Raw genomic sequence first — 13,196 nt, forward strand, 5'->3', positions numbered from 1 at the left:
CTGAAAACATTCTAACTGAGTTAAGTTTCTTGCTAAGAGTAAGGCGAGAGCTGAACTAGTGAGCTTAGTAAGCTTTATTCAACCCGTGCATAAAGCTTAACTAGAAGCGCGTCGATCGATATTCATATTGGATGACCGATCGACGTAGCTAATGGTGTATCGACCGATATCCCTATAGGATTATCGATCGACACTGTTATTGATCGAACACATTTGTTTGGGTCATTAGATCTAGTTAATAGACGAGTTCAAACATGCGATAGCTGATGGACTTGTTGAATTGATAGTTGATCTTTACATTATCATGCATGCAACTCATTAGGTATATATAGGATTATAATTCCAAGTTTCCTGAATAGAAACCCTAAGTCAAGCTATTTCTTTTTAAGCACCAAACCTCAACCAATCAATCGAGCAATTACTTGCTCAACCAAAACTGCAAATTTACGTTTTAAAATCTCAAAAACTTCCTACTTAACAAATCATATTAGATCCATTAGGTTCCCAAGCTCCCTGTGAATTCGATCCCTAAGTACTACAACTCGACCTGAGATCGAATTTTGTAACCTTCTTCTTCAAAGGAGTGAAGTAATACATAGATATAACTTGTGGTTATTGATTAAAAAGGATCGATTGAACAAATCGAATATTGCAAAGTTATGTGGTTTATCCCGGTGAGGACGAAACCCTATACGCTTTCAATTGTCGTTTTGGAGATCTAAACTGTACATCACTATTTTGCTATGGTCTCTAATGTCCAAACATTTTTTAGAATCTTATGTTTTCTTTGATTTTACGCAGGCCCAATTGTAAAATATATGTTGAACCATAATGTTAAAATGTTAAAATCTGATTGGGCCAAGGTGTAAAACTATCTAAGAATAAATTTCAACAGATTCATTTTGTATAAGTATTAATTATATTGTCTATGTATACAATTTGATTTTCATTATATAAAACAATTATTTGGTAATGAGTAAGTCTATTTTATTTTTAATAGATTTTATTTAAGGATTTTTTTTTTGTTATATTGAACAAACATTTCTTTCAATATTAATTAACAGTATCTGTATATATTTATGAAACACTTTTTAAAATGTTTACATACATTGCACATTGAAGTGAATATCTATATAACTAAATATTCACCGCAAGTGAGGATTCTAACTCATACGTAATATATAATATTATTATTTTTAATTCTTCATTTCACCATTAACCTAATTTTGAAATTATTTGTCTTTATGATTTTCTTTTGTTTTTCTTCAACAACTATCTAGATTTGATTTTCTATAAATTTGTTTAGAAATTATAATATAAAACGATTGGTTGACATCACGGTTATCTAAAATTTTGATAAAATGAAACCAAACAAATACTAATTGGCTTTGGTTTATCACCAAAAAACAAAAAAAAAACCTCAACCGTTTTAACCGAACAAACAAAAATAAATATGAATTTAGAATTTAGTTATATAACAGGATATTAAAAACCGAAAAACGAACCCAAAATTGAACTGATATCCAAAATAAACAGAACTAATATTTTACCATCTTAGAAATAACTAAGTTAATAACCTTATTCCGCACAAGACGTGGATTACAATCTAGTAACATTATTAAAGAACATAACTCTCTTGACTGCAGTAAAATGACGCAACCAAAATGATTCTTCTTTGTTCATCACAAAGCATGCCATCTCATTGCTTTTGCTGTGCGCTCACACTGATACAACCTCTTCAATCTTTCCGTCAAAGGCAAATACCACATTCTTTTGAATGGGATCGGAACTCTTCCCCTCGTCTCCTGATAACGAGGTTTCCCACAAAATTTGCATACATTCCGTGTCTCATCCGCTCTCCAGTAGATCATGCAGTTGTCAATACATACATCTATCACTTCATACGGTAGTTGAAGACCTGCAACAAGTTTCTGAACCTCGTAGTATGAACCCGGTGCAAGGTTATCCTCAGGCAGAATACCTTTGACAAAATCAGTAATCGCATCCATACATTCTTCAGCCAAATTATAGTCTGTCTTAATACCCATTAATCTAGTTGCAGATGATAAGACTGAATGACCATCTCTACAATTTTGATACAAAGGTTGTTTTCCTGCATCCAACATGTCAAAAAATCTCCTAGACTCGGGGTTTGGTTCTTCCCCTCTATAATGATCATGTACCATCTGCTCAGTACCTACACCATAATCTATATCCGTTCTAGATTCTTCTAACCTAATATCAGGCTGAAGTTCACTAACAGGCTGAGGTTCGCTAGTACTACCATATTCATAACCAGTTTCCCCATGAAGGTACCAAACTTTATAATTACGTGAAAACCCTTTCATATACAAATGAGTCCAAACATCAAATTCTTTTATAACCTTATTATTATTGCAAGAAGAGCAGGGACATCTTAACATACCACTTTTTGCATCCGGTTGCTGTTGAACAAGCCTCATGAATTCTCCAATCCCTTGAACGTATTCTTCCGTAAGCAAATTGGTGTTCGGATCCAAATGAGGTTTATCCATCCACGAACGATAATAAACTTCTGAAGACATGATTTTCACGGAATTGTTATGACTAAAGAGAATGAAGAGAGAATGAAGTGTGAATGAGTTGAATGAGGAGGGGTTGTATAAAGAAGTCCGTCGGAATTCCGTCGGAATTGTCCAATCCCAAACGGCTATACAACGGTCATATGTATTTGTCGGCAACGGTCACATGGTTCGTCGGAATTCCGTCGGAAAATACCGATGGAATTCCGACGACTTTGCTGTTAATCGGAATGTCGTCGGAATTCCGTCGGAATATACCGACGAACTTCCGACGACTACAACGGTTACATTTTTTATCGGAATGTCGTCGAAAAGTCGTCGGAAAATTCCGACGAACCGTATGTCGTCGGAATTCCGTCGGAAATGGCCGACGGAATTCCGACGACTTCATTTTTTTGGATTTGGTCGGAAATTTGTCAGTATTCCGTCGCAAATGTCCGACGACCTTGGTGTCCGTCGGAAGCTCCGTCGGAATTCGGAGTGTTTTCTTGTGGTGTAAAGTATGGTATTAATCTCTACTTTATAAATTACATTTCAATAAAGTAAGTATTAAACTTTTAAATTTAATTTCTCAGTCTTTATAAATGTACACAAGGTGTTTTCATGCACCATGTGCAGTAATGAATTTTTTAAATTTAAATTATATTCGAAAACAAAATTTTATTAATATTATAGATTTATTATTTTATTAACAATATTTTGAAATAAATTTGATTTAACTAAAAAAAAAATTAAGATAAAAATAAATTTGTTTATTTAAAATTTTAAGTTTTAAATAACAAATCTGATTTATTTTTGGAAATAGAAAACTAATTTATCTTTTCGTTCAAAATTAAGTTTTTATAATTCAAATTTTCTCCATAATTTTGTTACTTTCTTTCCTAGAACTTAAAATAAAAGTGGAAATTTTAAAGATCTTTTCTTAGATCTTGGAGATTTTTTTAAATTTCTTTTGAAATTTATTCATATTATTGATTAAAATAAACAAAATTTGGGTATTAAAATGAGCACAGTTTAAAAAGTTTGTGTATTAAAATGGGCAAAATCATTAGTTGAGGTGGAAAGTTTGGGTAGACCTCTTATTTGAGAGAGTATAAATCACTCATTAGGGTAATTTGAGTAATATCAATGAGATTGAATTTTGTAACCTTCTTCTTCAAAGGAGTGAAGTAATACATAGATATAACTTGTGGTTATTGATTCAAAAGGATCAGCTGAACAAATCGAATATTGCAAAGTTATGTGGTTTATCCTAGTGAGGACGAAACCCTATACGCTTTCAGTCGTCGTTTTGGAGATCTAAGCAGTACATCACTATTGCTATGGTCTCTAATGTCCAAACATTTTTTAGAATCTTATGTTTTCTTTGATTTTACGCAGGCCCAATTGTAAAATATATGTTGAACCATAATGTTAAAATGTTAAAATCTGATTGGGCCAAGGTGTAAAACTATCTAAGAATAAATTTCAACAGATTCATTTTGTATAAGTATTAATTATATTGTCTATGTATACAATTTGATTTTCATTATATAAAACAATTATTTGGTAATGACTAAGTCTATTTTATTTTTAATAAATTTTATTTAAGGATTTTATATTTTTTTGTTATATTGAACAAACATTTCTTTCAATATTAATTAACAGTATCTGTATATATTTATGAAACACTTTTTAAAATGGTTACATACATTGCACATTGAAGTGAATATCTATATAACTAAATATTCACCGCAAGTGATGATTCTAACTCAGACGTAATATAGAATATTATTATTTTTAATTCTTCATTTCACCATTAACCTAATTGTGAAATTATTTGTCTTTATTATTTTCTTTTGTTTTTCTTCAACAACTATCTAGATTTGATTTTCTATAAATTTGTTTAGAAATTATAATATAAAACGATTGGTTGACATCACGATTATCTAAAATTTTGATAACATGAAACCAAACAAATACTAATTGGCTTTGGTTTATCACAAAAAAACAAAAAAAAAACCTCAACCATTTTAACCGAACAAACAAAAATAAATATGAATTTAGAATTTAGTTATATAACAGGATATTAAAAACCGAAAAACCAACCCAAAATTGAACTGATATCTAAAATAAACGGACCTATTGTCTTACCGTCTTAGAAATAACTAAGTTAATAACCTTATCCCGGGCAATACGTGGATTACTATCTAGTAACATTATTAAAGAACATAACTCTCTTGACTGAAGTAAAATGACGCAACCAAAATGATTCTTCTTTGTTCATCACAAACAATTGTTTTGGGTAATTACATGTTTAAGCCCTCTCACAAAACATCATTTTATCGATTAAAGACCTTAGTTGAATAAAGACAACAGAGATGAGAAAATGATGAATGTTTACCGGACAATAGTCAAAGCCAACTCCAAAATCACCAAAAGGATACTCTACAAGAACACGTCATAGAGCCGCATGACCCTATAACCAGCTACAACAGTTGACGCATAGAGTATCAAACATAAACCTATTTTAAAAGTCAATCCAAAACAATATGCAGGCGTCAATGGTGCTTTCTTGATTCAAAAAGTAAAATTAATAGTTATTTATTTAAAATCAGATCAACCATTATATAACCCAACTTATATATTTGGTAAAAACACCTTATATAATATGCCAAGGTATTAATCTATATTTTATAAATTTCTAACCATACGTACGTTAATACGTTTCTTAGTCTTTATAAATGTACAAATTCGTTTGTTGAATATATATAAAGTAAGGTATTAATCTCTACTTTATAAATTACTTTTCAATAAAGTAAGTATTAAACTTTTCAATTTAATTTCTCATTCTTTATAAATGTACACAAGGTGTTTTCATGCATCATGTGCAGTAATGAATTTTTTAAATTTAAATTATATTCGAAAACAAAATTTTATTAATATTATAGATTTATTATTTAATTAACAATATTTTGAAATAAATTTGATTTAACTAAAAAAATTAAGATAAAAATAAATTTGTTTATTTAAAATTTTAAGTTTTAAATAATAAATCTGATTTATTTTTGGAAATAGAAAACTAATTTATGTTTTCGTTCAAAATTAAGTTTTTATAATTCAAATTTTCTCCATAATTTTGTTACTTTCTTTCCTAGAACTTAAAATAAAAGTGGAAATTTTAAAGATCTTTTCTTAGATCTTGGAGATTTTTTAAATTTCTTTTGAATTTTATTCATATTTTTGATTAAAATAAACAAAATTTAGGTATTAAAATGAGCACAGTTTTAAAAGTTTGTGTATTAAAATGGGCAAAATAATTAGTTGAGGTGGAAAGTTTGAGTATTAAAAAGCTTAACAAAATTAAGTTGGGATATTTTTATGGAATTTTTAATATACCAACTATTTTATAATTTTAAAATAAAATATTAAATATTTATATTATGTAGTTATATTTGTGAATTTGATTAATTTTTTAACTGTTTTAACTGTTTATTACAATATGATTTTTGTGCACAAAATTCCATTTGCATTAATCTAAACATAATTTATATACAAATTTAAAAACTCATAAATTATGAAGAAACATTATAGTTTTCATCAAACAAATAAACCTAAAATAATCCTGCGTTTTAAAAGCAGGTCCAAGTTTAGTTTTTTTTATAATGAAATTTTAGTAAAGAACTAATAAATATGAGTTTTTTCTTTATTGCATGACAATGTATTCTTGTTAATAATGTCTAGTTTACGACATATATCATCAATTTGATTAAAAAATAACAGAACAAACAAGAACATCTAATACAACTATCAACTATGGCCTGCTCGCTGTTCACCTAAAGAAAACCCAAACCCTGCCAGTCTATTTGTATAGTTAATTACAGATGTATAGTTTCTAAAGAAAATATAAACTATAAAGAATGACTTTCGCTCTTTTTACAGCTAAGCTAAACTCCCATGCTAACTATGAATCTATGATCTGTACTATCTATGCATAGCATATAATGCTTTTGAATGGAACGAAGAGTAAAATTAGTCCACCAACAAATCATTGAATTTGTAATAGCATGTGATGTCTGATAAGGTTAGTCATTCATTTGAGCCCAAGAATATGTACGGTTGTGTTCTATACATATCGACATATAAAGCATCCAGTCATCCACCCAATGATTTATATTCGTAAGCCAAAAATTAAAGATAGAGTATTATGAACAGAACACATGATTCGAACAAGTACTCGTAAGAAATATTTTCATTAGGAAGAAAATGTTTCTAAACCATTATGTGGTCTTTTGGTAAACTTAATTCTATTGAGATTGTTAAATTCTAAAGACAATTGGTAACCAATAAAATGGGGATTAAGGAGTTTAGTTTCTAATGATGATGATTAACTAATGGACAAGTAATTGATTTTAGAAGGTTTCTCATTTGATGACTCATGAAACATGTGTCATTGTAAAAAAGGATTTGAAGTAAGTTCAATGCATCAAAGGAGAACAAGTTCATTGTATGTATAAATGATTTTAGATGTCTAAACATTTTTCATTACACAACTTTGATGGAAGGTTGAGATTAAAATAAAAACTTGCCAAGAAAGTCATCAAGACTTGGTGAGAAAGTTTTTGGTCTCTCTCCCCACCTATAAATAGTGGCCTTTGGACCATCACAAAGACACATCAAGAAAATCCCACAACATATAAAGAAGGTTTTAGGCAAGGGGAGAGAAACCATAAAATTCTAGTGAGAGAAACCACAAAGTTCTTGTGAAAATCAAGAACTCATCTTCCATATCAAAACCGTTCAAGAAGATTTCCGCAACTATAAATGGAGGTATTCCGATAATCTTTCTTATAGTCCTATTATGTGATTAGTTTAGATGTTAAAGATCTTAAGGTTCATGTAAAATCATGTTTTACATGTGGTATCAGAGCTAATGGTTATAAACATCTAAACTGATCCGAAAAGTATAATAGATTTATGTTTTAGAGTATAAAAGTAGATAAAATCTTAGGTAATAAAGATTTGATCTAAATGAATGTTTAAGGTGAGTGAAACCAATGAGAGTTTTCGGAAATATTGAATCATACATTATATGTATGTATTCTCTTTCGATCTCTAAAATGAGAAATAATCGATGCATAAATTTTTCTATACATAAATCGTATGGAAATTAAATTAAGTAATATATGCATGATTTTTATAAACAATATTTCATATAAACAGCAAAATTGGGGTTAAAGATATCACCACAGTGACTTTACTCTAAAATGATTTGCGAGATGAAAATTATTATTTAAATAAGTATTTGATAATTTTGAGTAGTAATTAGTTACCCACAGGTAGACTATGTACTCAATATATGACCAAATAACTTATAGAGTATTTGTATTGTGTAGACTAAATATATCCACAGATAATTTAGATTGAGTAATTCAATACATCACTCATAAAAGTTTTTTGAATTCTATCATTATTAATGAAATATGGTTGTTACCACAGGAACTCCATGATTTCTTATCATATGTTTTCACTAAATGTATATATATGTGTTGATTAATGTTTTGAAGTCTAAATTAAATCTTGTGTATCTCCAAAAAACTGCAGCTTCTTTTCCTAGTAGTTTGTCATCCATGGTCTCGTCTGTTCCAATTCTTACTGGAACCAACTTCTCAGAATGGAAAGAGAAAGTTGAGTTTACTTTAGGAGTACTAGATTTGGATTTGGCATTACGTGAGGACGAGCCAAATCCACTAACGGAGGAAAGTACCGAAGAAAAGAAAGAATTCTATAAGAATTGGGAAAAAACGAACAGGCTGAGCATTATGTTCTAAAGGATGACAATAGCTAGCAACATCAAATCTTCCCTTCCACCTGCAGATAAAGGGAAAGCTTATCTAGCAGCTATAGAAGAACGGTTTAAGACTGCAGACAAATCCCTAGCAGGGAAACTTATGGCAGATCTTACAACCATAAAGTATAATGACACAAGGTCTATGCATGAACATTGCATTGAAATTACCAACCTTGCGGCTAAGTTAAAGAATTTAGGAATGAGTGTGGACAATTCATTTCTTGTCCAATTTATCCTAAATTCTCTATCTCCTCAGTACGGACCATTCAAAATTAATTATAACGCCATAGATGAAAGATGGACGTCAAATGAATTGGCTAATAAATTGGTCCAAGAGGAGGCTAGGCTTGGTCGCGAAGGTATTAAAGTTGCCCATTATATTCAAGGAGCTGGACCTAAAGCTGGGAAATAGCATCAAATGAGCCATAAAAGAGCACCGCCCAGAATGATTGAAAATCAAGTGAATGAGAAGAAAAAGGCAAAGAAAGATGACAGATGCAATTTTTGCAGAAAGATTGGACACTTTCAGAAAGGTTCGAAAAGAAAGGTAACCTTTTAGGTTCCGTAAGTTTTTTCGAATCAAATTTTACTAATGTTTCTTCTAAAACTTGGTGGATAGATAATGGTGCTAATGTACATGTAACTAATTCCATGCAGGGATTCCTTATGATCAAGAACATAAACTCAAGTGAAAACTACTTACTTATGGGAAATCGAGACAAGGTGACGGTTGAAGCTATTGGCACTTATCGTCTTATTATGGATAGTGGATTTTGTTTGGATTTATTTCAAACTCTTTATGTTCCATATATTTCTCGTAATTTAGTTTCATTAAGCAAACTTGATTTAGCTGGTTTTAAATCGACTCAAGGAGATGGTTGTTTTAATATATTTCTGAACTCTAATTGTATTGGTTCTGCAATATTAGTTGATGGCCTATATAAATTAAATTTGGCTGATCAACCTATTAAAACACATCTCACCCTGCATACTGAAGGAGAACTTAAGAATAAAGCATGTACAAGTGATTTATATTTCTTGTGGCATAAGAGATTGAGACACATTTCCAATGAAAGAATGAAAAGGTTGGTAAAAGACGGAATCATTCCAAATATCGATTTTACCAACAATAAAATGTGTATAGATTGCATTAAGGGAAAGCAAACTAAACACACTACGAAAGGAGCCACAAGAAGTACACAACTTCTTGAAATCATACGTACAGATATTTGTGGACTTTTCGACGTTCCAACTTTTGGAGGTGAAAAGTATTTCATCACCTTTATTAATGATTATTCACCGTATTGTTATATCTATCTATTGCATGAAAAATCTCAATCTGTGGATGCTGTACAAGCATTCATAACTGAAGTAGAGAGGCAATTAGATAGAAAAGTGAAAATCATTAGGTAAGATAGAGGTGGTGAATTTTATGGCAGGTATGATGAAACGGGGAAACATCCAGGACCTTTTGCCAAACTTCTCCAAAATTTAGGAATCGTTGCCCAGTACACGACGCCTGGTTCTCCATGGCAAAATGGTGTAGCTGAAAGGCGTAATCGTACTTATATGGAAATGGTTAGATCAATGATGAGTCATGCTAATCTACCTATATCTTTGTGGATGTATGCATTACGTACTGCAGCCTATATCTTGAATAGGGTTCCTAGCAAAGCAGTTCCAAAGACTCTTTTTGAACTGTGGAAAGGCTGGAAACCTAGTCTGGCGCACCTCCAAGATTAGGGATGTCCAACTGAAGCAAGAATATATAATCCACATGAAAAGAAAATAGATTTCAAAACGATCAGTGGTTTCTTTATTGGTTACCCTGAGAAATCTAAGAGATATAGGATTTACTGTCCAAACCATAGTACGAGAATAGTAGAAACCAATAATGTCAGATTATGTGAGAATGGCGAAATTAGTGGGAGTCATAAGGTAAAAGAAGTGGTCATTCAAGAAATTAGGGTAAATATTCATTTTCCTTCAATTCCGAATGTTGGTAATTCTCCTATTGTTGAACCGTTAAGCAATGAGGAGAATCCAGTGAATGACCATATACTCCATAATGAAAATATCGTCAATAATGATCAAGTACATGAAGAACAAGGGGAACCAGCATTAAGAAGATCTACTCGTGAGAGAAAATCTGCTATTTCCAATGATTATGTACTTTATCAAGTAGAATCTTAAGAAATAAATGTTAAAGATCCGGTTTCTTATTCACAAGCCATAAAAGATGTTAATTCTGATAAATGGATTGATGCCATGAAGGATGAAATAAAATCGATGGCTGAAAATGAAGTATGGGATGTCGTTCAATTACCTAAAGGACATAAGCCAGTCGGGTGTAAGTGGATCTTTAAGACCAAACTCGACTGTAATGGAAATATTGAACGACATGAAGCCCGACTTGTAGCCAAAGGTTTTAATCAAAAGGAAGGCATCGATTATACTGAGACTTTTTCTCCTGTGTCGAGAAAAGACTCTCTCAGAATTATCATGGCTTTGGTAGCTCAGCATGATCTTGAGTTGCACCAAATGGATGTGAAACTTCCTTTCTTAATGGAGACTTACAAGAAGAAGTCTATATGCGGCAACCTGAAGGCTTCATAATCAAAGGTCAGGAAGACATGGTCTGCAAACTAAAGAAATCAATTTATGGACTGAAACAAGCTTTGAGGCAATGGTATCTCAAATTTGATGAAACCATTACGAAATTCGGTTTCAAAGAGAATATTGTAGATCCTTTATGCCACATACCCAGCCTCCATGGTGGATGTGTAGATCAAGCTGCAATCTTCTTCTCAAAGCATGATAGGATATCTAAAGGATCCAAGCATATGGACTTAAAGTATCTATCATTGAAGCAAGATGTCAGAAGAGAAAAGTTTATCATTGAACACAACGGCACTGAACTTATGGTCGCAGATATATTTACGAAAGCTTTGCCTCCAAAGACATTCATGAAGCATGCTGAAAGTATGGGTCTAGAGGATATAAGAGTAACTAAAGTTGTTTGTTTATGTTTCACCTATTTTGACAATATGAGCTCTTAATGTCTTTTGCATTTTTTATATTTTGTTTCCAAAGTGTGTACACATTATCGTTGTTGGATTAATGATAACAGAATAAGTCTTTAAGTAAGACATAAAAGGGACCCTTATGATAACTCCTACTTATGTTCTAACTTTGATAGTAATCAGTGTAGTATTGCATGGAAGGAATCATGTTGCAAAATAATATGTGCCCTTCATGAATCTCATTGATTATTAGATTAGCTAAGACAATTATGATGACCAAATAAAAGCAAGGTTTAACAAATAATGCCGGTCTTATGATTCTCAATACTTAAATTAATAAGTTATACCAACCACCAAGTGGAAGAATGTAAGAAATATTTTTATTAGGAAGAAAATGTTTCTAAACCATTATGTGGTCTTTTGGTAAACTTAATTCTATTGAGATTGTTAAATCCTAAAGACAATTAGTAACCAATAAAAGGGATTAAGGAGTTTAGTTTCTAATGATGATGATTAACTAATGGACAAGTAATTGATTCTAGAAGGTTTCTCATTTGATGACTCATGAAACATGTGTTATTGTAAGAAAGCATTTGAAGTAAGTTCAATGCATCAAAGGAGAACAAGTTCATTGTATGTATAAATGATTCTAGAAGTCTAAACACTTTTCATTACTCAACCTTGATGGAAGATTGAGATTAAAGTAGAAACTTGCGAAGAAAGTCATCAAGACTTGGTGAAAAAGTTTTTGGTCCCTCTCCCACCTATAAATAGTGACCTTTGGACCATCACAAAGACACATCAAAAAAAATCTCACAACACATAAAGAAGGTTTTAGGTAAGGGGAGAGAAACCATAAAATTCTAGTGAGAGAAACCACAAAGTTTCTGTGAAAATTTAAAACTCATCTTCCATATCAAAACCGTTCAAGAAGATTTCCGCAACTATGAATGGAGGTATTCCGATAATCTTTCTTATAGTTCTAGTATGTGATTAGTGTAGATGTTAAAGATCTTAGGGTTTATGTAAAATCATGTTTTACAGTACTGTCCTCGAAGTTGGAATTTCAGATAGCGGAGTTTCCGCTTAAACCCACATGCTAGTCTTGCAGATTTATTTTAAAACGTAGATTAGGGTGTGTGTTGCGTGATGCGTAGTGGGTTGTAACCGATGCATTGTTTTAAAAAATTAGATGTTTTGAACTTAGAGTGTGACTGGTAAAAGTTGGCGCAACCGAGAGTAATAAATATCGGAGGAAATGAGCTAAAAGGAAATGAAAGAGCTTATGGAAAGCTGGAGTAAAACATTGTTATTATGTTGTATGTTTTTCTGTTACCCTCCTCTGGTTTTCTTCTTCTTCGCTCGGCGTCGAGATGCGAGCTACTCTGGATTTCCATGGATTCTCTTGTGGATCTACGACGGTGAGACACTGTCTGTCAAGTCGCTAGAGTAGTAGCGAGATGCTGCAAGGAGTCGGAAGGGAGGGGCTTTATATGAGAGTAATCTTGATCTGGTGATTTGTTTCTTGTTTTAGGCTTATATGTCACTTGCTCTCTCCTGCGTTTTAGATCCTCCTTGTTCCGGGGTTGATTAGTTCTTTGGCCTGGAGACGAGTGGAAGCGTGTGGAAAGCATCTCTTTCGTGTGGTGGTGTTGAATTGTTGGGTATCAAAGGTTCAGATGTGCTCTGGATAGTTTTCATCCGTTGTTGAACGGACTTCTTTGCTGACTCTTGGACCTGCGTTTCTTTCAATACGGTGTTTGGAAGTTATTGTGTTAGATG

The sequence above is a fragment of the Brassica oleracea genome, chromosome C2 (assembly GCF_000695525.1).
Source record: "Brassica oleracea var. oleracea cultivar TO1000 chromosome C2, BOL, whole genome shotgun sequence".
Lineage (NCBI taxonomy): Eukaryota > Viridiplantae > Streptophyta > Magnoliopsida > Brassicales > Brassicaceae > Brassica > Brassica oleracea.